This window comes from Molossus molossus, unplaced genomic scaffold (assembly GCF_014108415.1).
Source record: "Molossus molossus isolate mMolMol1 unplaced genomic scaffold, mMolMol1.p scaffold_m16_p_1, whole genome shotgun sequence".
Lineage (NCBI taxonomy): Eukaryota > Metazoa > Chordata > Mammalia > Chiroptera > Molossidae > Molossus > Molossus molossus.
The window spans coordinates 225631154-225658902 of record NW_023425344.1 but is presented as its reverse complement, the minus strand read 5'-3'; the positions used below and the strand labels follow the sequence as shown (position 1 = coordinate 225658902).

At 52.4% G+C, this 27749-nt stretch overlaps 1 pseudogene; it reads right to left on the bottom strand.

Annotated features, from left to right (window-relative positions):
- Positions 1-15087: 15087 nt before the first annotated feature.
- On the bottom strand, positions 15088-22320 carry LOC118623528 (annotated as a pseudogene).
- Between the last annotated feature and the right edge of the window lie 5429 nt (positions 22321-27749).

Sequence of the window (27749 nt, the reverse complement as noted above, 5' to 3'; positions counted from 1 at the left end):
TTCTGAGGGAGGCATGAGGGAGGAGGGTGGAGGAAGATGTCCACACCTACTGCTCAGGTGCCCCCTGTGCGGGTGAGCAGCGCCCCAGCAGATGGAGTGGGAACTTCCTTTGAGCACCTCAGCAGCCACCCCCGAAGGCTGGGCCCTGCGGCACCCTCTCCCTGCTCCCAGCCTGGGCTGCTGGGGAGAGAACCCAAGGAAGGACCCCAGGAAACAGGGGGGCGGGGTTCAGGCCTTGCCCGGTCTTCATCCAATTGGTTTCCCAGAAGGAGGGGAAACACTGGAGGTGGTAGGTTCCCAGGGAAGGCTTTTTCTGGGCCCCTCACATGGCTGAGACCCGAGGTAGCTCCCCAGGTCCCATGAGGCTGTGGGGTGCATAAGGGGGGTCAGAGGGCACAGGAATGCCCTTGGCCCCAGTCTCTTTGTTCCCAACGCCCTCCCTTTGCTCCAGGGCCTGGAGGGAGGGTCACTGCTGGGTTCCCCCTCTTTGGCCCCTCCAGGAGGAGGAAGTATTGTGCTGATGGTGACATTTCCCAGGCAGGCCAGAGGAAGGCAGGGACCAGGACTGGCGGGCAGCCAGACCCTCTTTGACAGAGATACAGTTACAAAGAATGACCTCTAGCCCAGGCAGTGAGCAAAGTGGCCACTCAGGACAGCACCGACCCAGTCTGGCAAATAACCTACCGGGGTGGGAGGGAGGGCGGGTAAGCGGTCCCTGTAGGAAATGGGGGAGGCCCGTGAGCTCCCGGGACCCACATTTCCCCTTAGTAACCTCTCCAGGCTATATTTACATGCACTGCACCCGTTTGCTTGCCTCTCTGCGTCTTTTATTTCTATCAGTGTCATTAATATTGATGATGTGAACAGGGATGTGTGTACACACACACACACACACACACACACACACCCCTTGCTTAGTGAACTAAAGCGAACCTCAGTGTTGCTCCAGGATGAGAGGGAGAACCTGCCCCTGACCAGGAGCTGCTGGACAAGAAGCATTTCCCTTGAGGTCCTCCGGGGCCCCTCCCCTAGCTCTCAGCCCCTGCACAGCCCCACAGCTGGTTAGAGAGCCTTGTGCCTGGAAAGCCATTGGCTGCAAGGACTCTTTCGTTTCTCCCCTTCATTTCTGCTGCTTTGGAGAAGACCGTGGGTAATAGCTGGGGACTTGGGAAAAAAGGGTCTTGATTCAGCTTCCTAGCAAAGGGATACAAAGATTTTATGGGTAGAATTGGGGTTGTGGGTTGTGTTGACTTTGCCTTTTCATGTTTATTCCCCACCCAGGACCTTGGTTCTCTTCCTGATCTTTTGCCCCCCTGCACCTGCCCCTTCCCTGCGGCCACTGGTGCAGTGGCTGGGAAGAGATAGTGGCACATTTTCACCATGTTGTCGAAAAGGCCTAAGTTAGATACTAGGAACAAAGAGAAGAGACACTGCTAGATGATACGTGAGTGAGAGCATGGAAACAGATCTCAGCAGAGGAGATGGGGAGCAGGTGGCTGAGGGCGGCGGGTAGGGCGGCAGAGTCCTGGCGGGCGGAGGCATCTGGTCCTCCTGGCCTTAGGGAAAGCAGAGAAGCCACCTTTTGGCAACAAATGGTCAAATGCTTCGGGAGTACTTGTGGCTCTGGTTGGGACAGGGAAGGGGGTCCGCCCTCGTTGCCCACCACTCATCTGCCATGTTTGCCCACTCTGGGCATTTCCCCCAGAGGACAATGAACACACTCCTGGCCTGCCGTGACGGATCGCTGGGCAGGCTGGTACTGGCTACAACCCCAGGCAGGGCAATGCTCTGGATCCCATAGGGGCTGGAGAAATAAGCCCCATCCTGGCCCAACCTTCAACTTGCTTTTCAGTCCTAAATTCCACTCTGCCAAGGCGTCCTGACCAAGGGTCTGACCGTGTGCCATCAGGAAGGTGTGGGTGTGGCTGGGCCTCCCGTTTAGGTGCATGTTGGTCAGCAGAAGACGAGCAGGCGAAAGCACCTGGTTATTCCTACCCTCTGGGTAGGAATAACTTGACCTCAGCCTAGTTGCTTTCATGTTTCCCCAAGCACTGGCCACCCTCGGAAGAGGAACGTCCCTAACAGGAGGATGAACATCTGTGAGATGATGAGGGCACCTGGGTTGGAGTGTCACCAGTCAAAGGGACCTGAGCCTGGGCCTCTACATGCTGCTTTTGGATTCCTGGGGCAGTGGGCAGGTGGTGCCATTTGCAAGGCCTGAGCAGAGGCGGAAAGCGAGCCACACAATGGGCCTGTCCAGTCCCCACTAGAGAAAGTAGACGGGAGTGGTGGCCCTGGGTCCTCGTGCACGGATTGGGTGGACACCCGGGGAGCCCCCCGCCAGGCTGTCTCAGCTGCACAGGGTGTTTCTGGCATGACGGGTGTGTGGGTGGCGGGGGGGGGGGTGGGCAATGCCAGGCGGTTCCAGTAAGCCCGTGCCCACCTTTGGCCAGGTGCTCGTCAGATCCTAGCTTCGTGCCTCACCACACTCCCATCGCCTGCGCTGACAGCGGAGCGTAAGCCATTTGTTCCATCTCCCCTCTTCTCTGCAGTGTCACAGCCAGATCTCAGCTCCTAGTTTTCCCCCAAGAAGCCGCGGAGCTCGCTTTCCGGCTAAAGGCTGGGGGCGGGCAGCTGCCCTGGGCAGGTGTGGCTCAGAGCCCACGGGCTGGCCTCCGTGGGGGAGGCTCGGAGGCTGTTCGGAGCCCTGGGCAGAGCTCAGCTCCCAGCAGGCGGGTTTGGCGATCTCCGTGGAGAGTCGGGGAAACAAGCTTTCATGATACGTGACTGCGAGTCTGGTTTTAAAATGCTGGCGAACCCGAAATGCCTTCTGGGGTGTAATCTACCCATCCATTTGAAAGCCTGTGGGCAAGGTTCTTTTGAACTAAGCCTCCTTTGAATGGCCTGGCTTCACTTGGTGTCCTGTGTCGGCAGGAGCAGACAGGAAGGCCATCTGACTTGAATCCGATGCAGGCCAGACGGGCGGCACTGCCCCCAGCCCGCGGGGAGCCCCGGCCCCCTCGCTCCAGGGCGGATGGGCCGCTGAGCTCTGAGAGGGTCCCCTCCCACCTCCACTCCGTGAGTGCTCAGGCTGAGAACACAGGCTCAGACTCCCCAGCCCGATGCTGACCCACTGGACCCATTAGGACACGGAGCCCCGGGGGAGGGACCGGCTGTCCACGCCCCCCGTGCAGGGCCAGAGCCCGTCCGCCCAGGTCTGCCCTCCACTGCCAAACGTGTCTGGACTGGCGGAATCCTGAAGCCCAGTTGCCGTAACATTTCCCTTGCAGAGCCAAGAGGTGGGGCTTCTCTGCCAGGAAGCCGAGGAAATGGATTTTCTTCTGGCCGGCTAGAGCCCCATTGCGTTTCTCCTCAGGGAGAGGCTGGTGCTGGTGGCTTTGGGGGGGCTGCCACCACCCGGGAGCCCTGGGGCTCCTCTGGGTGACTCTGGGCCCGGGGTAGACAGGAGGAAGAGGTCCCTAGAAGGAGACACCTAACCCGCACCACGCGAGGAAGCCCACGCTGGTGCAGGCTCCGTGAGGGCTGGGGGCCCCTTGGTGGAGTCCGAGTGCGAGGAGTCAGGGAGGGTTAGATCAGCTGTCACTGTCCTGTCCAGACGCGGAGTAGACCCTGGATGCCTCACAACCTCAGCAACTCCCCCGGATTACTGCGGCTGTGGGTGGGAAGGGGACCCTCGGAAACGGGCCGGTGATCTCTGGAGACTCAGGGGCGCTTCTTCCAGGTGTGGGCACACGAGCGGGAAGCCATTCCACCAGCACGGCCCCTCCATTCCGAACTCCCTCGTGTCTTCCACCCCGTGCTCCACTCTTCCTGAAACTCTCGGTCATAAAAGAACGGCCAAGAGGGTTGACCTTTTCTACTCCCCGGACGCCCTCCCCACTGGACCCCGAGGTCCATCACCACATCGCCTCCTGCTGACTGCACAGCTTCGGTCTGTGCCTCGGGCTGCTCGGGGACAGCAGTGTCCAGGATGGAGGGGACGCGGCTAGAGAGAGGGTGCAGGCTTGGGAAGCTGTGTGCGCTGGGCTGAGGAGCTGCTCCCACTGGCTTCCCTGAAAAGCAGCCACAGCAACTGACAAGCAAAGGCCCCGCCCCCACCCCCCTCGCTGACGTGTGCTGTGATCGTGGTCTCGGTCTGTAGGTGTGTGTGCCACGCTCCTCCTGTCTGTGGATGCCCCTTCGTCCTGCGTGTCCAGCTCCCACTCCGCGGCCGACGTGAGACGTGCTGTGCCGTTTCCGCCCTGCCTCAGGGCTGTACCGACCTCGGTGTTTCAGTCTGGGAGATGCGGCCCGACACATCTCCCACTGTCCTAGAGGACGCGCAGGCTCTGTGACGTCCCGGGAGCTGGTTTGCTGCGTCTCCGGGAAGATGTCCAGGTTGGAAGTAGCCCACGCCTGGATTCGGACTCCCTGGCAAGGCGCGTCATTCAGAGGCTGTCTGGGAGGGCGGCCTCGGAACCAGGACCTCCCTCTCTCCCTGCCTGTGCTCCTGTCCTGACCTGACCGGCTCCTGGGACTGGGGCCTGCAGAGGTCGTGACCTGTAGCCAACTTGAGGAGGGCATCAGGCAGCTTTTACCCGGACACGCCAGCGCCTCTGTGGAGACCTGCACGCTTGTCACAAAGACTCAGTCACAGGCCTGTCCCTTCCTTGCTGTGGTTAGTATCTTGTTCTGTGGTTGGTTAGCAGTGTTGATAACCTATGTAGTGAATCTCTTTTGTCTGCAACTTAGATTGTGTAAACAAATAAAAGGCTTTGAAACTCTTGGGAACTTTGGGTTCCGTCAATCTTTGAAAAGTCAACTGCGGATGTATAGATCGTGTGGAAGTAGAGCCTTTTCATGTTGGGGTGCACAGTGAGACTACATGTGTACACGTGTGTGAGCACATGCATGCGTGTGTGTCAGGCTCCGAGAAATGCTGGTGCTCACCAGTGTGCAAGGAGACTCCAGGAGCTCCGGGTCTCGGTTGCTCCTGGTAGTGGGATCCGGACCCCGGCATCCACAGCGAGCTCCTGGGAGGGCACGGGGGCAGCGCAGCCACAGCTTCGTCGGAGGACGCCTGTCTGGGAAGACGGCAGGTCGTTTGACGAGACCCCGAGAGCTGCTGGGGGAGGGGGGGTCAGTGATTCAGAGGCGACCCACAGCTGGCGTGGGGGCGAGACCCCAGGGTCAGGACCCCTCTAGAAGGCAGCTGAGCCACTGCTCCTTCCCGCGTCAGGACCCACCTTCCACACAAGGTGGTGAGATGGTGCCCGGGCAGGTGAGGGGCAGACATCGTGCAGAGGACACATCTGCCCCGAGCGCCCCGAGTCTGCTCCGCATCCAGACTCCGGGCCGCGCAGACTGATGTCCCGCGGCTGCAAGCTAGGAGTCAGTCTTCCAAAAACAAATTTAAATCAGTAAGTAAATAAAGCTGTCCTGTGTGCCAGGCGCTGGGAATGCTGCGGACAAGACAAGGCCCGACCCTTCCTGGGGCTCACAAATCAGACAGGTAATGGCACGGCACAGGGGGTCAGGGAGGGATGTGGGGAGCTGGAACCGGAGCAGGGGCTTCGGTCTCCGTCAGTCCGCGTGCTTTCCCCTGGAGTCGGCCAGCGCCTTTCAGGAAGGCGCAGCGGGAAACACCAGGCCACTTTGGGCCCCTCTTTTATGAGCACGCCCCTGGTCCTCAGTCCCTGCCTTCAGCCTTTTCTCTTCACGCATATGTGGGTGGTTATTTCCAGCAGAGGAACCACTGATTGTTGCTGCAGACACGGGCCACTGAGCAGGGTGCTGAGCCTGCCCAGAGGCGGCGACGCCCCACCCAGGGGCCAGGGCAGGGAGGCCAGGGGGAGCCGGGCTGGCGAGGCCGAGCTGCCCCTCCCAGCAGTGCGGGCCGGGGCTCTGACGAAGTCCAGGCAGGAAGAGGCTGAACAAACACCCCCACACAAGCTTTCATCTGCTTGGAGGGCTGTAATGTTTCTGCTTTGACCCCAGGGAACCCAGCTTTGCATCTCTGTCTCACCCCACCAGTGGCTGAAAGGGCCTGGGGGAGCAGGAGATGCACAGGGGAGGCCGGGCCTGGGAAAGTTATCCAACACTGACCAGAAACTGACCTGCTCTCGGGGAGGTGCAGGGACAGGGAGGGGCACAAATTACCTTCAAGTAAACCCAGAGCAGAATAGATTTCCTTTGTTTCTTCCTCAGGGAGAGGAAGAAGTGTGTGCATGGGGGAGGGGTACTAAGAAGACGGGCCAGTGGGGTAACACCCGTGTTGGAGAGTCTAGGGAGTGGCGTGGCAGAGCTATAGTGTGGGCTTCCCTTCTTGGGGAGCAGAAAGGACACTGGGCGAGGAGTGAGAAGGTGGGTGTCTTGAATTACCCAGGTGCCTCATCGGGACATTTGCAGACGCAGGCATGGTTTTCCATAAAGCCTGCCCTGGACTCAGGCAGGTCTGGGTAAGGAGCCTGGCAGACCAGGTGGGTTGCATGCCAGGGCCCAAGGCTGCCCTTATCCTCCCTGCCCCCACCTAAGCTCACCTGTCCGAGGCCGTGGGGACATCTGACAAGCCCCTCTGCACCCAGCCCCTTGGAATGGATGGTTTAATGCCAGACACAGGCAGCCAGCCCCTTAGGTTGTACAGCCACACTGGTTGTCCAAGCAGATTCTGCTGAGCCTAGGCTGATGGGAAGGACTTTGGGGACGCCCGGAGGCCTTGGGGGGCAAGGGTGGAAGGAAGGGTCCTGTGCTCCAACCTTACCTCAAACCATTGATCAGCATGGCTCTGACTTTATCTTTCATATAGTGCTGGTTCTGCAGCTTCAAAAACAAAATACACAACGATTTTAAACCATCTGGGGGGGGGGGCACGTGGTGGGAGGGGCTCATAGAGTGTCCCCTGAGGCTGCAGAAGGCAGTGTGATGATGCAAGGCCACCGGGGCCCCTGACCCTCCTCCAGGTACGAATGGACTCGGAGTCTGCTCCCAGCTTCTTCAAAAGGGGCCTGACCTCCACCCAGCTTCTCCCCTGGGTCCCTCTTAAGCAGAGTGGAGGAGCATCCTTGTCCTGACCAGGAGGTTTCACTTCCTCCTCCCTTGGGGTCCCTGCAGCCTGCAGAGCCCACCCCCCTCTCCTCCCTCCCCCCCACCCAGGTGTTCTGTGGTTACCTCCTTCAGCATAAGCCTCAGGCCTTCGGCACTTTATCGGGGCCAGAACAACAGTGTGTTCCCCAGGCTGGGGGGTTAAGAATGTTCCGGCTAAACTTTAGGTAATTAGCATTGTTAATGCTGGTTCTGTAATATTACAGCTGTGAGCCTCATTAAAGTGTTCTCCAGGGGAGGCCAGCGGGATTCAGGTGTCAGCGCGGCTCCTGCAGGGGCCCACCTGTCACCTCCCAGCCTCCGCTCAGACCCGGGGCTCCTCCCGCTCCTGTCTGCTGGTACCGCCGGCCCGTTCTCTGCTGGGACCCACGCCCTCCTGCCCTCCCCAGCACGGCGAGCCCTGGCACCTGCTCTCTCCCCTCCCACCCACACCCAGAGAACGTGCCCACACGAGGGAGGGCAATGGTGGCTCCTGGTCCACGGCCCAGCGCCGCTTTGAAAGGAAGGGCTCCCCCTGGGGGCACCCGAGCCGGCCCTCCCAGCACCGGGGCTTTTTGTCCAGGACGGTTCCTTCCTTTACTTCCACCTCCGAAGAGAAAACCCAAGGTCGGCCCCCCCCCAGGCTGGATTTCCCAGGCTCGACTGGCATCTGCTGCCTTGGCCCCTCCTCAGAAAGAAACCCGAGCCCCTTGGCTTCATTTGCTGGGATGCCTGCATCCTGGGAGGGGCAGACTATTTGCCAAACAGAGAAATATGAACCGCTCTTCAACCCCCTGGAAACCTTGAGGAACACAATGCCAGTCCCTCGAGGGACGACACAGGCTCCCCCCCCACCCCAGAGGCCTCCGGGATGGGTGGGGGGCGAGGAGGGTTCCTCCCACTCCCCTCGCACCTCCGGATCCTCTGTGTCCGCAGAGATGCTCAGGGGGGTCATGGAAGCCATTTCTGATGAACACAACTGGATCCTTTACTATGGGCTGCAGACCTGGAAGACACACGGAGCTCGGGGCTGTATCAGCATTAGACCCTCCCTAGGGAAACAGTGGGCCCGCTGAGGGCACCAGCAGGCATCCGAGTGACCCGAGCTCACAATGGAAGGACGGTGTGTGGTCCCAGTGATGCACGCAGGGGAGCACGCTCAGGAGACAAGGTGCCTTGGACAGAGCCCTGAGGGGCGTGTAGACCTTGAGAGCAGCGATTCGGCTGTGGGGTGGGCTTCCAGCTGGAGAAAGCAATGTAGGGACACGGGCTGGCGACACTGGGACCTGGGTCACATCCCCGATCTAGGGTAAACTCTTCCTCGGGGTCCTAGCCGCCATCCTGACTTCACTGAGGGTCTCCGAAGCTGAGAGCTGGTGTCAGAGACTCAACCTTAGCTTGAGAGAGATGAGCCTGAGGTTGGTTGCCAGCAACTCGCCCGGCATTCGTTTGATGTGTGGATTAGATCCTTGTAACCCTTACCCTTCTCCCCACCCTCTATGCATCCTCCAACAGCGCCTCAGCTCTGTAACCTTAGTCCGAAGGCTTTTTGAGGTGGTTTCTTATGATCTTTATTTTCCACGACTACTCGCAGCTTCTCCAACCCTCCACTCTGTCTGTAGTCAAGGGGCTGAACTGTGTCCCAGCTAGAATGCCACAGTCCTTCATGCTCCCACCTGCTTGCACCCACATCCTCTCCACCTACAGACATTTCAGGGTTCAACTCAGCTCACTCTCCTGGGGGGCCTTTTCTGACTTGCCCAGGGAGCACCCCTCTTTCCCCAGAGCCCCCCACCAGCTTTGGTGTATTCCTCTCTTACAGGCCTGGGCTTCCTGCCCCCTGTGCCAGCGTTCTCGCTGGCCTGCCCATCAGACTGACCTCTCCGAGGGCGCGGACTGGGTCTTGGCCACTGTTGAATCTTAATGGCCTTGGTACAGGTTCAGTGACCGGATGGATGGATACATGGATACATGAGTGAGGGCCTGAGCAGGCGAATGAATGTATCAGTGAACAAATCAGAGGGAATAAAGTGGGGTGGGCCAGAGTACAGACACTGTCTTTGTCCCTCTGGGGCAAGGCCCTGGCGGAAGCAGCAGCAGATGTCCAGCCATGAGCCCCGGCCTCCGTGGGGGGAAGGTGGCTCCATTGGGTGGGAAGACAAGGTGGCTGGACCTTACTCATCTCTCTCTACTGGGTTACACAACCCACTTAAAACCTGAATCCTTCAAGTCCCACTGCATTATTAAGAGGATCTCTATTAAGTGAGACGCCCTGTGTTCCTCTGAAAGGAAATCCACTTTGTACTTAAAGAAATAATAAATTATGAAAACGAACTCCATGCTTCTCTGGGGCAAAAAGACCAGCTTTCTCTTTTAAAGCGCAAAAGGACCCTGAAAAAAAAAAAAAAAAAGCGTGATTAGATTAGTCCCTGAACAGACAGACAACCACAGGCTCCGGCTGTTGATAAAGACCCCTGGGAGCTCAGGGCTGGAACCTGGCTGATCATCGCACTTGGCTTTTCAAAGACTAGGTAAGAATCAAGGTCCGTCTTCCTCCAACTAGATCCAACTTTGGAGGGGGATGGAAGGCAGCTTCCAGGGTGACCTTTCAGTTGTGCTTTTCTTATGTCATGAAATCATTAGCTTTCCTCTAGTTATGCCATTTTAAAATATACACTGCACTCCTGTATCCTTTTAATTATGTCTTGAGGCCAAAATTATTACTCCTGGGAATGCAGATCCAATTACACAATGAAAGTCAGTAAGAAAATACATTTCCACACAAAAGTCATTGGACTCAAACACTTGGGGACCCATTTGCTGGAGGAGGCCCCGGAAAGCTCCTCCCGCCTGGGCCGCTGAGACTGTGCGGAGGGGGCTTTGCGGGCTGAGAGGGCTTGGAGTGCAGGCCGCGCTGCCCCGCACGGTGACTGCCACTGAGCACTTACATGACTGACAGCCTCAGTCGCCTTATCTGTAAAATGGGGATGATGATACCCGCTTGTTCAAGTTGCTGTGAAGATTAAAGACAGTCCCACATGTACAGTGCCTGGCACATGTGGTCTCCCTTTCTCTTCCTTCTCCTACTTCCCCCCTCCCCCGACGTAAGGACAGTAGGACTGATGAGACAAGAACTTGATTCTAAGAGAGAAGGTGTAAGATCCTGCCCTCAAGACGTAAGTTTCCTTAAGAAACTAAGGTGGCCCACGAGGGCCAAGGAAAGAGAGTCAGAGAGACGTGCCTTTACCTCTTGTTTGTCTCCTAATGGAGATAATTACATCTACCTATGTCTTACTTTTGTTGGAAGATTAAATGAGACAACTTAGGTAAAGATCTTGGCTCTGTACCTGCCACCCACTAAATAGCCGTACGATCTCAGACTGTCAAGCTGACCCATGGAAATGAACGCAACGCGGCAAAGGCTGCAAGAGCGTCAGATAACATGCCACGAGAGCTGGGGATGGGGGGGGGCTTCCAGCTGGAGAGAAAGCTGGGAAGGCTTCGATGAGGAGGTGGCCTTTAAACTAACCTAGACTTTAGATCACGGGAGGAGGTGGTGGGAGAGAGAGATTTTCCCAAGTGTGTGTGTAGAGACAAGAAAATGGGGCTAGTGGTCCAGGCTCGCCAGTGTGGACAGGAGCCCTGGGAGATGAGGCAGGAACCTGGGGCTGGGGTCTCACTTGGGAAAGCCTTCGCGAGGGACCAGAGTTGGGAGCTGCTAGGGTCCTGAGTAAGGGTGTGAATGTGCTGAGAGGTGGGTCTGAGGAGAGGGCCACATGACTCAGAGCCTGCTGATGGGCACAGGCCAGACTTGCCGGACCAGTCCTGATGCCATGGTTGTGCTGGGGGCATGCGCAGACCAGTCTCTCAGCCAGGGTTTGGGGTTCAGAAGGAGGGACCGGAGGCTACTCTCTACCTGTCTGTGGGGGGACGCGCCCCCTCCTCTCCTCCCCTCCCCTCCCCTCCCTCAGCTCTTTTGTGCGCTGAGCAGGCGGGGTGGGGGGGTGGGGTGGGGTGGGGGTGGTGATGAGCTAGAGACAAGTGAGGGCAGTTGTGCAGGGGCCGAGCCCTGGCCAGCGGGGGGAGCAGCTGGCAGGCCGGGAGGGTTGAGCAGCCGCAGCCAGTGTGATGTGGGCCATCTGGACCGCGGGTTCTAGACTCAAACCGTGACTGCGGTTAAGACCCTGGAGAGCCTTTCCTGAGTCCATGGATAAAGTTCCAACACACAGACACAGCGCTATGTCCGTCTTCCTGGCGTGCCTCAGATTCTTATAGGGGTCTGGACGTCCCCAGAGCTTAAGCCCCTCTTGTTAATGTAGCTCCTTCATTGTCCGGGTGAGGAAACTGAGCCCTAGAGGGGGCAGTGACTCACTGGGTCCCACAACTAGCTAACTGCCATTGGGGCTAACTAGGAGAAAAGGATGTCTGTCAGGAGGGCCGGGGTGCTGGGAGCTGGCCCAGGCGTGGAAACAGGACAGAGGGAGGGGGTGGGAAGAAAGGAAAGCCCAGCATTGCCCGGGGATTAACCATCTGTGTTTCTAGGGGCCATGCACCCCCCCCCCCCAGGTTACCTGATCCGCTTCTCCAGGTATTGTTCAGGTACTTTCCCAGGAATGGGCTGGGCTGGGCGGTGGGGGTGGTCAGAGGAGGGAGGGGAGGGAAGAATAGAAAGCAGTCCCAAGTTGAGGGGGGGGGGGGGACACAGTGCAGATGGTAGAGAGTGAGCCTGGGGGCATATAAGGAGGGCGAGCCCCCCTTCTTGGCTGAGGAAGTCCACCCAAGGCCTTGGGGCTGGGGCAGAGGTGGAGGGAGGCTGAGGGCCTCCACCATGACCTTTGTAAGGGCAGTTCCCCGCATATACCTCGGGGGCTGACCATGCCGCACACGGGGCTTGGGGGCTGGTCTTGGGGCTTGCTGTTAAGATTCTTCTTAGCCCTTCCTCAGCCTCACCGTCTCTCCCTTCCCTGCTTTCGTCAGGTGGCCCTTACTGGCTTTGAAATCACAGATTCTGGCAGCAGGAAGGGACGCACTGGACCAGGGACTCCACCAGCTGAACAGGTGTGGGAGCGGCTGAGAGGACCCTCTCCCTCCAGAGCTGTGACCCTGATGGACGGGCCACCCGGAATTTTGCTGGGGGAGGAGTTCCTTGGCTATAAACATGTGCTCTGAGCTCCCCACCCTTATCCCTCGAATTTATAGAAGGGAAACCAAGGCTGAGAGTTAGGTGACAGGGAACCAGTGCTGAGCTGGGTCTCAGGTCAGGCCTCCGACCCCCGGGCCAATCGTCTGGTCTCTTCTTTCTTCCTGGGATCAGTGAGGGAAGGAGAAGCCTTCCTGGGATCAGAGGAGAAGGAATTGGCTGGGTGGTGTGTGAGGCCAGGGCAAATGTGGGACCCCAGAAAGGGGAGGGGCCCTCCTGCGGGCACAGTCCCACTGCTAGGATCCTGGATCACTGATCGTGCCTCCTGCTCCTGCCCCGGGTGTGGGCGAGAGGACGGGAGGCCCCAGATTTAGACTCTGCAGGTTTAAGCCTTTTGCTGCAGCTCAGGGGCGCTGGGATGGTTCTGTGTCCTTGTCAGCTTTGCGGGTGGCTCTGGCTCGCCCGTCTGTCTTTCTCCCAGGGCTGAGCAGGCAGATGAAAGCTGGCCCCAGCTGCTGAGCTGGGTGCTCCAAACAGAGGTGGCATCTGGACAGTCGTGAAGGCCTTGTTTGCATATATGCAAATGAATGCTGCTCCTCTCTTTCCCAGCATCATCCGGGCAGACCCAGGTGCTGCTGGAAGAGTCCCAAATCCCGCACCAAAATTAGGATTTCTTTGGTCTCACATGTGAAATTTCCTTTGAACTCTGTCCAAGACCCTGAGACCTTTCCCAGCCCCCGCCTCCACCCCTGCCAGTCATGTTAGCTTCCCAAAGCCTAGGAATTGGAGCTGAAGAAACAGATTTGGAGCCAGCCGGGGTAGTGGGCAGAGTCCAACCGGGCAGCCAGGAGGTTCTAGGTACTGGTCCTGGCTCTGCCACTGGTTCAGTGTTGCCTGGGATGAGCCACCTCACCTCCCTGCCCTACAGTGTCCCGATGGGAATACAAAGAGAGGGGTGAAGGTCCCCTCCTGCCCCCCTAGTCTGCAAATGTTTGTGAACCCCGTGCATTAAGGCTCTTTGGTGTAAATAACAGACACCCACTCAAGGCCACTAAATTGAAACAGGGACACATTAGGAGGACACGGGGTGTGTCAAGAACACATGAGTGGCAATGGGTGGGTTCAGAAGGGGAGGGAAGGAGGGTGCAGGGAGCTGTCTGGTCCCTCCATCTCTTCTCTCAGCTCCTTTCTGGGCAACTGTTTTTATCCTCTTTTCTTTCTCCAGACTGATGTTTTCCCTGCTTCTTTGTGCTCTCAGTGGTGAAGAAATGAGCATCTGACCACACCAATCCAGGGAAAGTGACCCAGAGAGTGAGTCAAACGCCTGTCGGGGTCTGATTCCAGACTCCTGGGGGAGAACATCTACTGGTTTGGCTTGGGTGAGGTGGGCACCTGTGGTCCAGTCTGTCCCTGCCAGGGGACTGGGGCCACCGGAGAAGCATGGCTGCCGAGGCCCGTAGCCTGACTCGGGGAGAAGATTCGGGGTCCTGGGCAGACACCCAAGGAGTCCACCGCATCCTGCTAAGTCAGGTGCTGATACGGCGAGAGCTCCTGAGCGTTCACGAGACAGGCAGTGGGCTAAGCGTATTGTGTAGAAGATTTAACAGACCAATGAATTAGATGCTATTATTGTCACATTTAGTCCTCAAAACCCTCCCTTGAGGTGGATTCTGTTATTCTACTCATTTTACAGACGGAGAACCTGAGGACGGGCGAGGGTAGGTAACCCGCTACGGTCAGCAGAGCTGGGGTCTCATTTGCGTCTTCCTGTGTGTCAGGGTTCTCCTCCAAAATACCGACTTCTGCGCAGTGGGCTCCGGTGAAGACCAGGGACAGAAAGTGTGACACGTGCTTAGCAGAGCGCTGACATAGAGTAACCACTTGCTTATGATGAAATGGCCCTTTGGGCTGTGCTTGAAGTCCTGTAGGAACTGGGGGTTCAGTATCTTCAGTATCTACCTCTAGGCAGCTCTGACTGTTAAATTGTTCTTTGCCGCCTGAACTTTGGGTGGCCTGGAGTAGGACTCTCAGAAACGTCTATCTGTCAGCCCAACTCTGCCTGTTAGGGGCTGCAGTAGGCAGAATCATGCCACCTCAAAGATGTCTATATCCTAATCCTCAGAAGACATTACTGTTACATACAAGGGAAAAGTAGGGTTGCAGGTGGGATTAAGGTCGGGAATCAGATGGCTTTAAAATGGGAGCTTAGTCTGGATTATACAGATGGGTCCAACATAATCACAAGGGTCCTTATGAGACAGAAAAAGGAGGCAGGAGAGTCAGCTTCAGAGTGGTGGGGTGTGGGGAAGACTTGCCCAGCTGTTGCTGGCTTTGGGGTGGAAGATGGGGCCAAGGGCTAAGGAATGCAGGCGGCCTCTAGAAACTAGAAGGGGTGAGAGAGCAGATTTCCCCCGGGAGCCCCCAGAAAGGAACGCAGCCTGCTGACACCTTGATCTTAGGACCTCTGGTGCTCAGAACCAAAAGATAATACAGTTATGTTTTTTAGGGCTCTGTGCTTGTTATAGCAGCAATGGAAAACACACACAGGAGCATTCCAAGCAAATCCGGCCCTTGAACCCAGTATTCTCTTCCCCCGAGGGTCTTCTCATCCAGGCTGTGTAACCCCGGTCCCTTCGAGGGCTCCTCAAACGAATGTTTTAGAGAGTTCAAGTCCTGTCAGAACCAAGGACAGACCATTAAGTTGGATCATTTTTGATTCACTGGTGGCTGTTCATCACCCTCAGCAGCCTCAGCAGCACAGAAGGGTGGAGTCGAGACTGGGGGGTTGTGTTGTGTGGTGGCAGGGGTGATGGAGCAGAGTGAAGGCAGGTGTAATCGATCACTTCCCAGCCTCTCCCAGCACCCTGCTACCTCTCGGGGTAACCTTTAAGGAAGGCAGAGGCCATCAGTCACCTGCACAGAGGCCTTGGCAGAAAACGGAAGTGTACACGCAGGCACCGTCTCACCGTTCCCCGTGGGGGGCTGCTCTCCGTCTGCATTAAAGACAGGGGGGACATTCATCACCAGGGTGAGGACCTTCAGGAGACCTGCTAAACACCAACACCGATGACAGAAAAAGGTTTCACATCTTCTTTCTGGGGTTAACACTCTCTTTTTTCTTCCAAACAAGAGGTTGCCTACGAGCCCGCCTTGAACAATGCAGCCAGTGCCTTTGGAAACGCGGGGGATGGGTGAGAAGACCTTTGGACCGTTCTCGCTGTCGTTCAGTGCTAGGACCCAGATGGGATTGTGTCTGCACACTCACACTCGCGACTGAACTGCATATAAAGGTTGCCTAATGCAGGTAGAAAAATACCCTGAACGACAGTCCCAGCAACCTGAGGGTGTGTGTGTGACATATTCAGCATCACTGGGCCAGGGATTCACATAGCTAAGGTCAGCGTGGTCATTTTGGGCGCACAGGGGGTGATCTTTCATAAGGGTTCCCCACTCTTCCATATCTTAGTTAAGCGATAATGGGCTGGCAGAGAGGGACGGTTACTAGGAAATAAAATGCTCTTAGGTCCCCCATGAATCATTTATGGCAGACACCCTGCTTAGCAAAACTATGAAGTCATGGCGAAGGGCATCCCAGTCACTGTTTCGGGGTGGCTTTCAAGCATGACTGCTGAGCACAGAAACAGGCTGGACACGCTGGAAGGACTGAAGCCTTCAGGGTGGAAGGGAAAACGCGTGGGCAGAGGCTGAGCCCAAGGGGGCGGAATTCAGAAGCCACCATGTGGTGGTACCCACACTGGAGGGGTCCCTCGTCTAACTTTCCTTCATATTCCCACGACAGGCCAGAGGAGGAAGATGTCAGCTGAAGAGGCAGTTAACTGGACAGAGCTAAGGTTTGGGCAATTAACCGAAACATGGAAGTAGTTTAGAAGACAGAGGAAGTGGTTTCTTCTTCGCGCAGCCGGTGAAAGGTGGTGTGATGTTATTAAGGCCTTTGGATAACCAGCAAAAAGTTTTTTAATCCCCACTCTGCCCACACTCCGAGTCCCAGAGCCGTGACAGCCGAAGGATAGGGGCCTCAGGAGCCCGAAGAAGGAGAATTGGTGCTCTCTGGGTCAACTATAAATAGAACTGGTTAAGATCGTTCTAGAAGACTGGGGAAGCAATCAGCTAACGAAAGAACTGTGCAGGAGTTTGCCCAAGGGTACAGTTTGACCTAGGCTTCTGTTTCCTTTACCGTCGACAACGGAGGGGAAATGGATTTGCTTCTTGTAGGCGTCTTTGAATCACCGCCGACCTGCGGCAGCGGTGGTGTGGGGGAGAGGAAGGGAGGCCGGCCCGGGGGGCAGGAGGCCCCTGCTTTAGAGCTTAGATCCACCTCGTTTGAGTTGCTGGATCCTGGACAGGTCACTTCACCTGCCCTGTTATGAGGATTAATCGAGATAGATAGAAAAGCTTGTGGGAGGACACACACTGTCCCGGGGGAGTTAGGAGATCTTGGTGCCGGTCCCACTCCCACCACTAGCCCGGTCTGTTATTACAGAACGAGGGGCGCACCCAGGGCCCCGACACTCCCGAGCGACGCAGCGTCCCGGCCCCTCTCCTGGAAGTTCTGACTCGGGAGAGGTGGGATGGGCCCAGGAATTTGTTCCCTGTCACGGGAGGCGTTTGAGAAACACTGAATTGGAGTCTTGTCTTCTGAACATATCAGATCACAAGGCGCCAGGATGGGGGCAAAGATACAGGCTTCTGGCACCTCTAGCCACAAGGCCTAGGAGGCTGCATTTTAAACCAGCACCTCAGGCCTGGCCGGTGGGGCTCAGTGGTTGAGCCTGTTTGATTCCTGGTCAGGACACATGCCCAGGTTGTGGGCCCGATCCCCAGCGGGGGGTATGCAGAAGGCGGCCAATCGATGTTCTCGCTCATCGATGTTTCTATCTCTCTCTCCCTCTTCCATCCTCTCTTTCTCAAAATCAATAAAGAAAAAAAAGTGAATCAGCTCATCAAGTGATTCAGATGATCGGGAATGTTGGGCAAACACGAACCCAGATGATCTTTAGGGTAAAAGTCTATGACTTTTTATTCCGAGCTGCGCAGGGCTGGCCATGTTGTGCGTCCAAACAGGAAACGCGTCCATCCAGTCAGTAAACGGCTGGCGTCCCATCTCTCCTTAGGGTCCCAACCCAGCCTCCTTGCTCGGTCCCTCTCCCACCTCTGCACATCCCAGTCAGCAAAGGGTTAACACCCACACAGGTCTCTGCCCAGCACTTCTGGCTGATGAGGACCTGTGCCACACAGCTGTCAAGCATTTCAGGGGCACCCTGCTTGCCCTTATTAAAGCAAGTATTAAGTCCTAGCCCGTTAAACCGTGTGAGGGGAGGCTGAAACCAGAAACAACGCATGGATTTCCTAAGTTTTTCCTGCTTTGATGTGGTCTGGGTCGCTAGCTCTGTTTTGATGGTGGTGGTGCATCATCTGCCTCCCTCTGAATGCCTGTTAGACTCTGGATTGTGCGGAGTTGCCCCTCGGCTCATCTCTGGACAGTAGAGATTGTTTACTAGCAATGATATTCCCTCCAAGGCTCACAGCCTCTGAGAGGTCCCGTGATGGCCCACTGTCCTCTGTGCAGCTGTGCCCAGATCATGGGGACCACAGTGTCAGTGAGCCGCCTGCTGCAATCCCAGGCTGCTGGTCAACCCACCAGCATACACGCCACACCACTGCAAATGGTTCTTGGACTCTGGGTAAAAATGTTTTAAAAAATTCTTTTAGAACTATCTTTCAAACAAATGTTTCTGGCAGACGAATGCTTGTGTGCTGACAAAGCACCGCTGGCGAAGACACAGACGAAACGGCGCAGGATGGCAGCGTGGCTTCGGGAATGTACAGAACGGGCTCCAGAACCGGGCAGCCGGGTTCGAGTTCTCCTTGACCGCTGTCCCCTGGAGCCAACTCCCTTACCCTTTCTGAGCCTTTGTCTCCTCCTCTGTGACATTCGGGTAATGAGAGGACTATTAATGTCACAGGGGCCGGTGACAGCTAAGTGAGACTTTGTAAGTAAAGCATCGAGAACAGTGGCATACAGACAGAGGTCAATTATAAATTATACATTCAAAGGCAAACTTTTTCTGTAAAGAGCCAGATAGCAAATGTTTCAGGCTTTATGGGTTATCCGGTCTCTGTCACAGCTCTTTGACGTTGCCGTTGTGGTGCACAAGCAGCCAGGAGCAAGACCGTCATCACGGGGTGCGGCTGTGCCATTAAACTTTATTTACAACAGGTGGCAGGCTAGATCTGACCCATGGGCCCAAGTTTCCTGATGCTTATTTTAAAGGAAGACGGGTATCACATGGGAAGGCGAGAACAGCTAGGTCATCTTGGAATATAGTTCAGGAACTGGAAGGCTGCCCCTCGGGACCGGATAGCTTATTGCCTCCTCAGTGGCAAGATTTCTCGCTCTTTTGCCATTTTGGAGATCCCGCCTGTTTCCGCGTCTGCTGCTCCTGCCCCTGCCCATTGACCAGCTCACCCTCTGTCGCAACTTCTTTTCTTCATCGCGTAGCTTCTCCTCTCTGGTTTCTGCTCACTCGTGCGTCTGCACAGTGGCTTCTCTCCCCACTGTTTTCTGCTGTTGCCCTGGATTAGAGAGGCTCTCATTGGTCTGGTTAATTCCCACTGTCCCATTTGGGTAGAGACTTTGTTCCAGATAGAGGATGGTTACTTTCACATGTCAACTTGACTGAGCCGTGGGGTGAGCAGACATTTTGTCAAACATTCTGCGTGTGTCTATGAGGGTGTGTTTGGATGAGATTAACATTCGAATGGGGAGACTGACTAGAGCCGATTGCCCTCCCCAACGTGGGGGGGTCTCATCTAATCAGTTGAAGGTTTGACTAGAACAAAAAGGCTAAGGAAGTAAGGAACTCTGTCTGCCTGACTACTTGGCTGGGACATCAGTCTGTTGTTGCCCTTAGCCTGGCACTTACACCATTAGCTCTCCTGGGTCTCGGGCCTTTGGACTCAGACTGTAACTACCTCCCTGGTTCTCTTAGGTCTTTACTTTTCCAACTGCATATCCGGGACTTCTCAGCCTTTATAATTGTGTGAGTTAATTTTTTACATCATCTGTCTATCCATCTCTTATTGGTTCTGTCTCTCTGGAGAACCCCGACTAATACAGACCTATTTATAGGCCTCTGGCCCGTATACAGGCTGGGAGCCCTTGGGAAAATCAGCACAGTGGTTGGAGATGAGGGTCAGGGGGCCCAGGATCTGCTTCTCTCAGCAAAGGGCTGTGGGAAGGAGTCCCTGAGAAGGGGACTGAATTCTGGAGCTTGGCCTACCTCACACACCATCTTCCTGACCTGGCTTTCCGGCACCCCTCACGGAGCCATCCGCCAAGCCTTCCACAGACCTGCATTGCCCGGTAGTCACCACCTAACTCTTCAACAACAGAAAGGCAGCTGGGTGCGGTGGAAGGGGGATGGGCTCTACCAACAGGTACTGTCCAAGAGCAAGTCGTTCAGCCTCTATGAGTCCCAGTGTCTCCTCTGCTAAATGGAGATAATGGCATTACCTTGTGGGACAGTGGCAAACATGACATGAGATGATGTGTGTAAAAGTTACCAGCACACGTAAAGTGCTTACCAAAACACTAGTATCATTCTTTCCTTCTCTCCCTGCCCCAAATCACAGTTCTCTCCGTGGTTATTTTCCTTGGATGCTGCTGGTAGAGCTGGTAGAAGTTTCTGGACTTCCTGTTTTGGTACCACAGAGTATCCGGTCTTGAGAAAGGTAACGAAGGCTCGGCTGGCAGCGGTTTGCAACCTGTGGGTCACGACTCCTTTGGGGGTCGAACGACCCTTTCACAGGGGTCGCCTGAGACGTAACAGTAGCGAAATTACAGTTAGGAAGTAGCTACTAAAATAATTTTATGGTTGGGGGTCACACAACATGAGGAACTGTATTAAAGGGTCACGGCATTAGGAAGGAAGGAAGGTTGAGAACCGCTGCCTTACACCTTCCTTGTAGGGTTTCCTGCGTTCCTGACGCTCCTTCCTTTCTCTGGGATCTCCTCTTCTGTCCTTTGAATACTCTCTTCAGCCAGCTGATGGCTGTACATAAAGGACGGAGACTGTGTTCGGCAGTGGGTGGGGAGGAGAACTCTGGTTTCGGAGCAGTGGATCCCACGGCAGAAGGAGTGATGTAGACTTTGAACAATCAAGGCCCTTGAGATAGAAGCATAAAGCAATGTTATTTTCACATCCATTGTCCTTTTAAATGTATTCATGGAGGAAAGATCTTCCCTTCCCCTTGGATGAAAACTCATGCAGTTCCATGACTTTTCTGTTCCCTCTTCGATAGTAAATCCTGCAGTCATCTAAGTCACCGGACACGGTCTCAACCCAGAGATCAGAACGCCCGGGCCATGCAATACCCAAGCTCCACAACTCGGGCCTACTGCAGGCCAGAAGGCGTTACTTCTTTCTTTCTCAGTTCCCCCTCCTCTAGCTCCCCAGTCAGAGATAAGATCCCTTTTGAGTTGGAGCAAGCAGAGGAGAAGGGAGGAGAGGGGCAGGGAGGCCCTTACTGGCTGGCAGCAGGGAAGGTGGACATTCTCTATCAGTATGGCTGTGTCCTTAGGAGGCTCTCCATCATAGGACACCCTCATCCCCCGGCCAGCTCTATTGTCCAGGATGGTCATTCTCCTCCAGATCATGACAACACTCTTCTCACAGTTTACAGGAGCTGGAGATCATTTCAGACCAGGCCCAATGTGACCACACCTACTTTCTCTTGCACGATTGGCTCACATCTGGTCCAAGGGAAACACTTAGGTGTCCCTGCCCAGACACACTCTGAAAATTTGTAGGTCAGTCCCAGAGCTGCAGAAATATCTCCTTCTAGCCAGCCTCTCTCTCCCTGACTATTAAATTTCCAGGCTAATCTAACAATAAATCCATTGTGTTCCACCCTCCACGCCCCCCTCCCGCTCATCACAGGGACACATACCCAGCTCTCTGAAACCCTTTCATTAGATTTGAGATGAGGGGCAGGGACTTCTCACCCCATTCTTGGAAGGGGTGAAGTTCATAGTACATCAGTAATTTTTTTTCCCAAATAAATCTTCTTTTCAAACCTCTATACCTTAATCTCTAAAAGCCAGACCATTTTATACTCTCACTGTGGGTATAGGTAAGAAGTTAGAGTTCTGTAACAAATTTTTGGATCTTACCTTGAAATTTTGCATCTTCTCTGACCTCGAATTGGAATGTCATGTCTATTGTATCGTGATGCCTCAGGTGAAAATTTCCATTTACTATCTTGTTATATTTACTTTGGTCCTAATGCAGTCGCAGGTGGAGGTGGGGACCTGCCCAGGAACTTCTGGTGCCTGAAATACAGACCATTGTGCATCCATGCCCGCGACACATCTTCCCTTCTTTCTCTCTCTCTTTCCCCCCTGGTTTCCCAAGGAGTTTATTTGGGCAGACCAGGGACAGGGAGGCCCTGCATCTAAAGAAGGTGTTAAGCCTCTTGAAGGCCCTGCATCTAAAGAAGGTGTTAAGCCTCTTGATGGTGAAGCGTGATGTGCTGGCCACGAAGAACCTGGTGGGGCAGTGGGACTTGATCTCTGAGTCATAGACCTGCTTGACCGCAGGTGGACAGCACTTGCTGGCTGCCATCACCTCCACCTTCAAGATCTGGATTGAACGGGCACAGGCGCGGGGTGGGGGTGGGGGTGGGGCTCTCGTCTCGGTAGCACTGGTGACGGCGCCCGCGGTGGTCAGGTCCGATACTCCCGGTACATGTTGTGGGTGCCACTGCGGGAGTCATAGCGCAGCCAAGTGCCAAAGTTCTTCACCCCAAGGGAGGGGGGGTTGAACACCTGCCCCCCCTGAACACAGTAGACAATTTCCTGAAGATTTCTTCATCTTCAGTTGAGACACAAAGTACCAGAAGCGGGACTTAGCAACACAAGGTTTGGTGCAAAGATGCGCATGAGGTGGAGGGGTGATGTGCGACCCTCGGGGTGATGTGAGACCCTTGTGCTCTCACGGCGTGCTGGGGGTCTGCGTGGCGTTTTCTCTGCGTTCCCTGCCACCTGGGAAAGTCATGCCATACGTTCTTACTGTCGACATTCTCTTGGGAAGCAGCAGATTTTGGCTGAGATCATCAGAAATCTTGGGGAATGGACTTGGCCAGAGAACACCCGGGCAGCGCCGCAGCCCTCCGGTGGAGCGCCCTGGCAGAGAAAGCTCAGGTCCTCTCTAGTTTCCTTCCTGTGGCCGTTGCCCCTCTCCTCGGAGCCTGGTCAGCCCAGCTCGCCCCAGGCCAGCTGCGGGTGCCTGGTAAAGAACCCGGGTGCTTGTTGCTAGTCACCCTTGTCTCCGACATCTGGAGGACTCTCACCGCCCGGGGCTGGGTGGCGGAGGGGAACCGGCCTCCCAGGGCCTCTGTTGGATCTCGGTGGCAGAGGGAAGTGGGCATGGAGCACAGGGCAGAGGAGCAGGAGGGCTGGCCTGGATGGGATACCCCTCTCTTCAGGCTCCATGTATCCATTTGCTGTCACTCTGGGCACCTTTCCATCTGTTTTCACACGTGGGTGTTTATCCTCTTCTGCACACTGATCTGCCACCCGAGTGTGCCGGCGCCCTCCACCTGCAGCGCCCATGAGCCCCAGCGGGACCCTGGACACGGCGGGCAAGCCGAGGCAGCGGCTGAGGCCAAGGGCTGGCGTAGAAGCAGTCACCTCATTTACATTTAGGGCCGTGAATGCCGCACGTGCTCACTGCCGACCTTTTCGGGGTCAGCACCTCACACGGGCATTATGAAATTATTTTGGTCTGAAGCCAAGGGAGAGACCACATTGAGCTCTCCAGCCCAAATTGCTTTAATATGCTTATTATGAAAAAAATATATTGGGGGGAAAAAGGAAAGATAACATGAAAATAATCACCTATAATTCCACCACCAAGATAATTACTGTTACTGTTTTCTTAAATCTCTCTACTTTCATGCATATTGTTTTACATAATTAGATTCCTTTTTATATTCAGTTTTGTTTCCTTTGCCACATTTCCAATATCATTTAAAATTTGTTCCTATACATTGTTTGGGTTCTTTTTGGTTTTTATTTTATTTATTTTTTATTTTTTCCAATTTTTATTAATTTATTTTTGTTAGAGATGTTTCTCCTTTTCCCCCCCTAGACACCCTCCTCCTCATCCCACCCTCTCCCCCCCACCCCCCAGGATTGTTGTCCATGTCCATTGGATATGCATACATGCAGATAAGTTCTTTGGTTCATTTCATCTACCCCCCTGACCCCCTACAATGAAGTTTGTCAGTCTGAACCATACTCCTTTCTATGTCTCTGGGTCTATTTCATTCACCAGCCCACCTTGTTCATTATATTCCACAAATAAGTGAGATCATGTGGTATTTGTCTTTCTCTGATTGGCTTATTTCACTTAGTATAAAACTCTTGAGGTCCACATGTCATCTCAAAAGATAAGAGATCTTTTTCTTATAGCTGCATAGTAGTCCATTGTGTATATGTACCACAGCTTTTTTATCCACTCATCTATTGATGTATACATGGGCTGTTTCCAGATCTTAGCGACTGTAAATAGTGCTGCTACGAACACAGGGGTACATATATTCTTTCTGATTGGTGTTTCAGGCTTCTTAGGATATATTCATAGAAGTGGGATCACTGGGTCACATGGCAATTCAATTTTTAATTTTTTAAAGAGACACCATACTGTTTTCCACAGTGGCTGCACCAGTCTGCATTCCCACCAGCAGTGTACTAGAGTCCCCTTTTCTCCACACCCTCACCAGCACTTGTTTGATGATTTCTTGATGGCAGCCATTCTGGCAGGTGGGAGGTGATACCTCATAGTTGTCTCAATTTGTATCCCTCTGATGATTAGTGACGTTGAACATTTCTTCATATGTCTCTTGGCCATTTGTATGTCCTGTTTTGAGAGGTGTCTATTTAGGTCCTCTGCCCATTTTTTAATTGGGTTCTTTGTCTTCCTTTTGTTGAGTTGTATGAGCACTCTATATATTTTGGAAATTAACCCCTTATCTGATGTATCATTGGCAATTATGCTCTCCCATACAGTGGGTTCCCTTCCCATTTTGATGGTTGTTTCTTTTGCTGTGCAGAAGATTTTAGTTTGATGTAGTCCCATGTGTTCATTTTTTCCTTTGTTTCTTTTGCCTTAGGTGATGTATCAGTAAAAATTCTGCTGCTTATTATGTCTGAGATTTTGTTGCCTACATTTTCTTCTAGGATTTTTATGGATTCATGAGTCACATTTAAGTCTTCTATTCATTTTGAGTTTATTCTTGTGTATGGTGTAAGTTGATGGTCTAGTTTCATTTTTTTTTTTGCATGTAGCGGTCCAATTTTCCCAACACCATTTATTAAAGAGGTTGTCTTTACTCCATTATATGCTCTTGCCACCTTTGTCAAATATCAATTGAGCATAATGTCTTGGGTCAATTTCCGGGTTCTCTGTTCTGTTCCATTGATCTATATGCCGGATCATATGCCAGTACCAGGCTGTTTTGATTACAGTGGCTTTGTAGTATAACCTGATATTTGGTATTGTGATCCCACTTACTTTGTCCTTCTTTTTCAAGATTGCTGTGGGTATTTGGGGTATTTGTTGGTTCCATGTGAACTTTTGAAGTATTTGTTCTAGTTCTGTGAAATATGTCATTGGTATTTTGATGGGGATTGCACTGGACTTATAGATTGCTTTGGGTAGTATGGACATTTTAATGATGTTAATTCTTCCAATCCATGAACAAGGTATGTGCTTCCACTTTTTTTATATCTTTCTCTATTTCTTTTTTCAATGTCCTATAGTTTTCTGAAAATAGGTCCTTTACTTCTTTGGTTAAGTTTATTACTAAGTATCTTAATTTTTTGCCACAATGATAAATGGGATTTTTTTTTTTAGTTTCTCTTTCTGTGAGTTCATTATTGGTCTATAAGAATGACGTCGATTTCTTGATGTCAATTTTGTATCCTGCTACCTTGCCAAATTTGTATATTAAATTTAGCAAATTTTTGATCGAGTCTTTAGGGTTTTTTATTTATAATATCGTGTCATCTGTGAATAATGACAGTTTCACTTCCTTCTTTCCAATTTGGATCCCTTTTATTTTTTCTTCATGTCTGATTTCTGTGGCTAATACTTCCAGTACTATGTTAAATAAGAGTGGTGAAAGTAGGCATCCCTGTCTTGTTCCTGTTCTTAAGGGAAATGCTTTTAGTTTTTGCCCATTAAGTATGATGTTGGCTGTAGGTTTTTCATATATGGCCTTTACTATGTCAAGATATGATCCCTCTATTCCCACATTGCTAAGCGTTTGTATCAGAAATGGGTGCTGGATTTTGTTGAATGCTTTTTCAGCATCTATTGATATGATCATATGGTTTTTATCTTTCATTTTGTTTATGTGGTGGGTTACATTTATTGATTTGTGAATATTGTACCAGTCTTGCATCCCTGGGATGAATCCCACTTGGTCATGGTGAATAATTTTTTTAATGTATTGCTGGATCCAATTAGCTAGTATTTTGTTTAGGATTTTGGCTTCTATGTTCATCAGGGATATTGGCCTGTAGTTTTCTTTCTTTGTAGTGTCTTCATCTAGTTTTGGAATTAGAATTGTGCTGGCCTCATAAAACAAGTTTGGAAGTCTTTCTTCTTCTTGAATTTTTTGAAATAGTTTGAGGAGAATGGGTATTAATTCTTCTTTGAATGTTCAGTAAAACTCCCCCCGTGAAGCTGTCCGGGCCTGTGCTTTTGTTGTTGGGAGAGTCTTGATTACATCTTTAATTTCCTTAGTTGTTATTGGTCTGTTCAAGTTTTCTATCTCTTCCCGGTTCAGTTTTGGGAGACTATGTCTTTCTAGATATTTTTCCATTTCTCCTAGATTGTCCAATTTGTTGGTGTATAATTGTTCATAGTATTTGTTAACGATCCTTTGTATTTCTGTGGTGTCAGTTGTTACTTCTCTTTCATTTCTGATTTTGTGTATTTGGGTTCTCTCTCTTTGTTTCTTGGTGAGTCTAGCTAAGGGTCCATCAATCTTGTTTATTTTTTCGAAGAATCAGCTCTTTGTTTTATTGATCTTTTGAATTATTTTTTGGTCTCTATGTTGTTTATTTCTGCTATGATCTTTACTGTTTCTTACCTTCTACTTGCTCTGGGGTTTTCTTTTTGATTGCTTTCTAGTTCTTTAAGTTGTGAGGTTAGATAGTTAATTAGAAATTTTTCTTGTTTCCTGAGGTAGGCCTATGAACTTCCCTCTCAGAACTGCTTTCGCTGCATCCCATAGATTTTGTGGTGTTGTGTGTTCATTTTCTTTGGTTTCCAGGAAGTTTTTAATTTCTTCCTTGATCTCCTTGGTAACCCATTCATTGTATAATAACATGCTATTTAGCCTCCATGTGTTCAAATATCTTTGCATGTTCTTGTAGAAATTGATTTCTAGTTTCATGCCATTGTGATCTGAGAAGATGCTTGATATGATTTCGATCTTCTTGAACTTGTAGAGACTTAGTTTGTGTCCTAACATGTGGTCTATCTTTGAGAATGTCCTGTGTGCACTTGAGAAGAATGTGAATTCTGCAGTTTTGGAGTGTAATTCTCTGTAGATATTTATTAAATCCATTTGATCTAGTACATCATTTAGAGTCTCTGTTTCCTTGTTAAATTTTTGTCTAGAGGATCTATCCAGTGATGTCAGTGGGGTGTTGAAGTCTCCTGCTATGATTGTATTGCTATCAAGTTCTGCTTTGATGTCTCCCAGAAGGTTTTTTAATATATTTTGGTGCTCCTATATTGTGTGCATATATGTTTACCAAGGTTATGTTTTCCTGTTGGATAGATCCTTTCAATATGTATATATTTTTTCTCCTCACCCAAAGATACTTTTGCATTTATCTTCAGATAAAACAGGAGGGAGAGAGGGAAGAGAAAGAGAGAGAGAGAGAGAGAGAGAGAGAGAGAGAGAGAGAGAGAGAGAAACATTGATGTGAAAAAGACGCATCAAGTGGTTGCCACCCACACAGCCCCAACCAGGGCCAGGGATGAACCACAACTGAGGTACATGCCCTTAGCAGGAACTGAACCCAGGACTCTCTGGTCCGTCGGCCAATGCTTTAACCACTGAGCCAAACCAGCCAGGGCGATCTTTTTAATATTATGTGGTGGCCTTCTTTGTCTCTAGTTATGGCCTTCATTTTAAAATCTATTTTATCGGATATGAGTATTGCTACCCCAGCGTTTTTTATTCCTTTTTGTTTGCGTGGAAGATTTTTTTCCATCCCTTCACTTTCAACCTATGTGAGTCTTTTGTTGTGAGGTTGGTCTCTTATAAACAACATATATATGTCATACTTTCTTATCCAATCAGCTACTCTGTGTCTTTTGATCAGAGCATTCAATCCATTTACATTAAAGGTTATTATTGATATGTACTTATTAATTGCCATTTTTGTTTATTGTGGTTCTATTTTTCTTCCTATTTCTTCTACTAA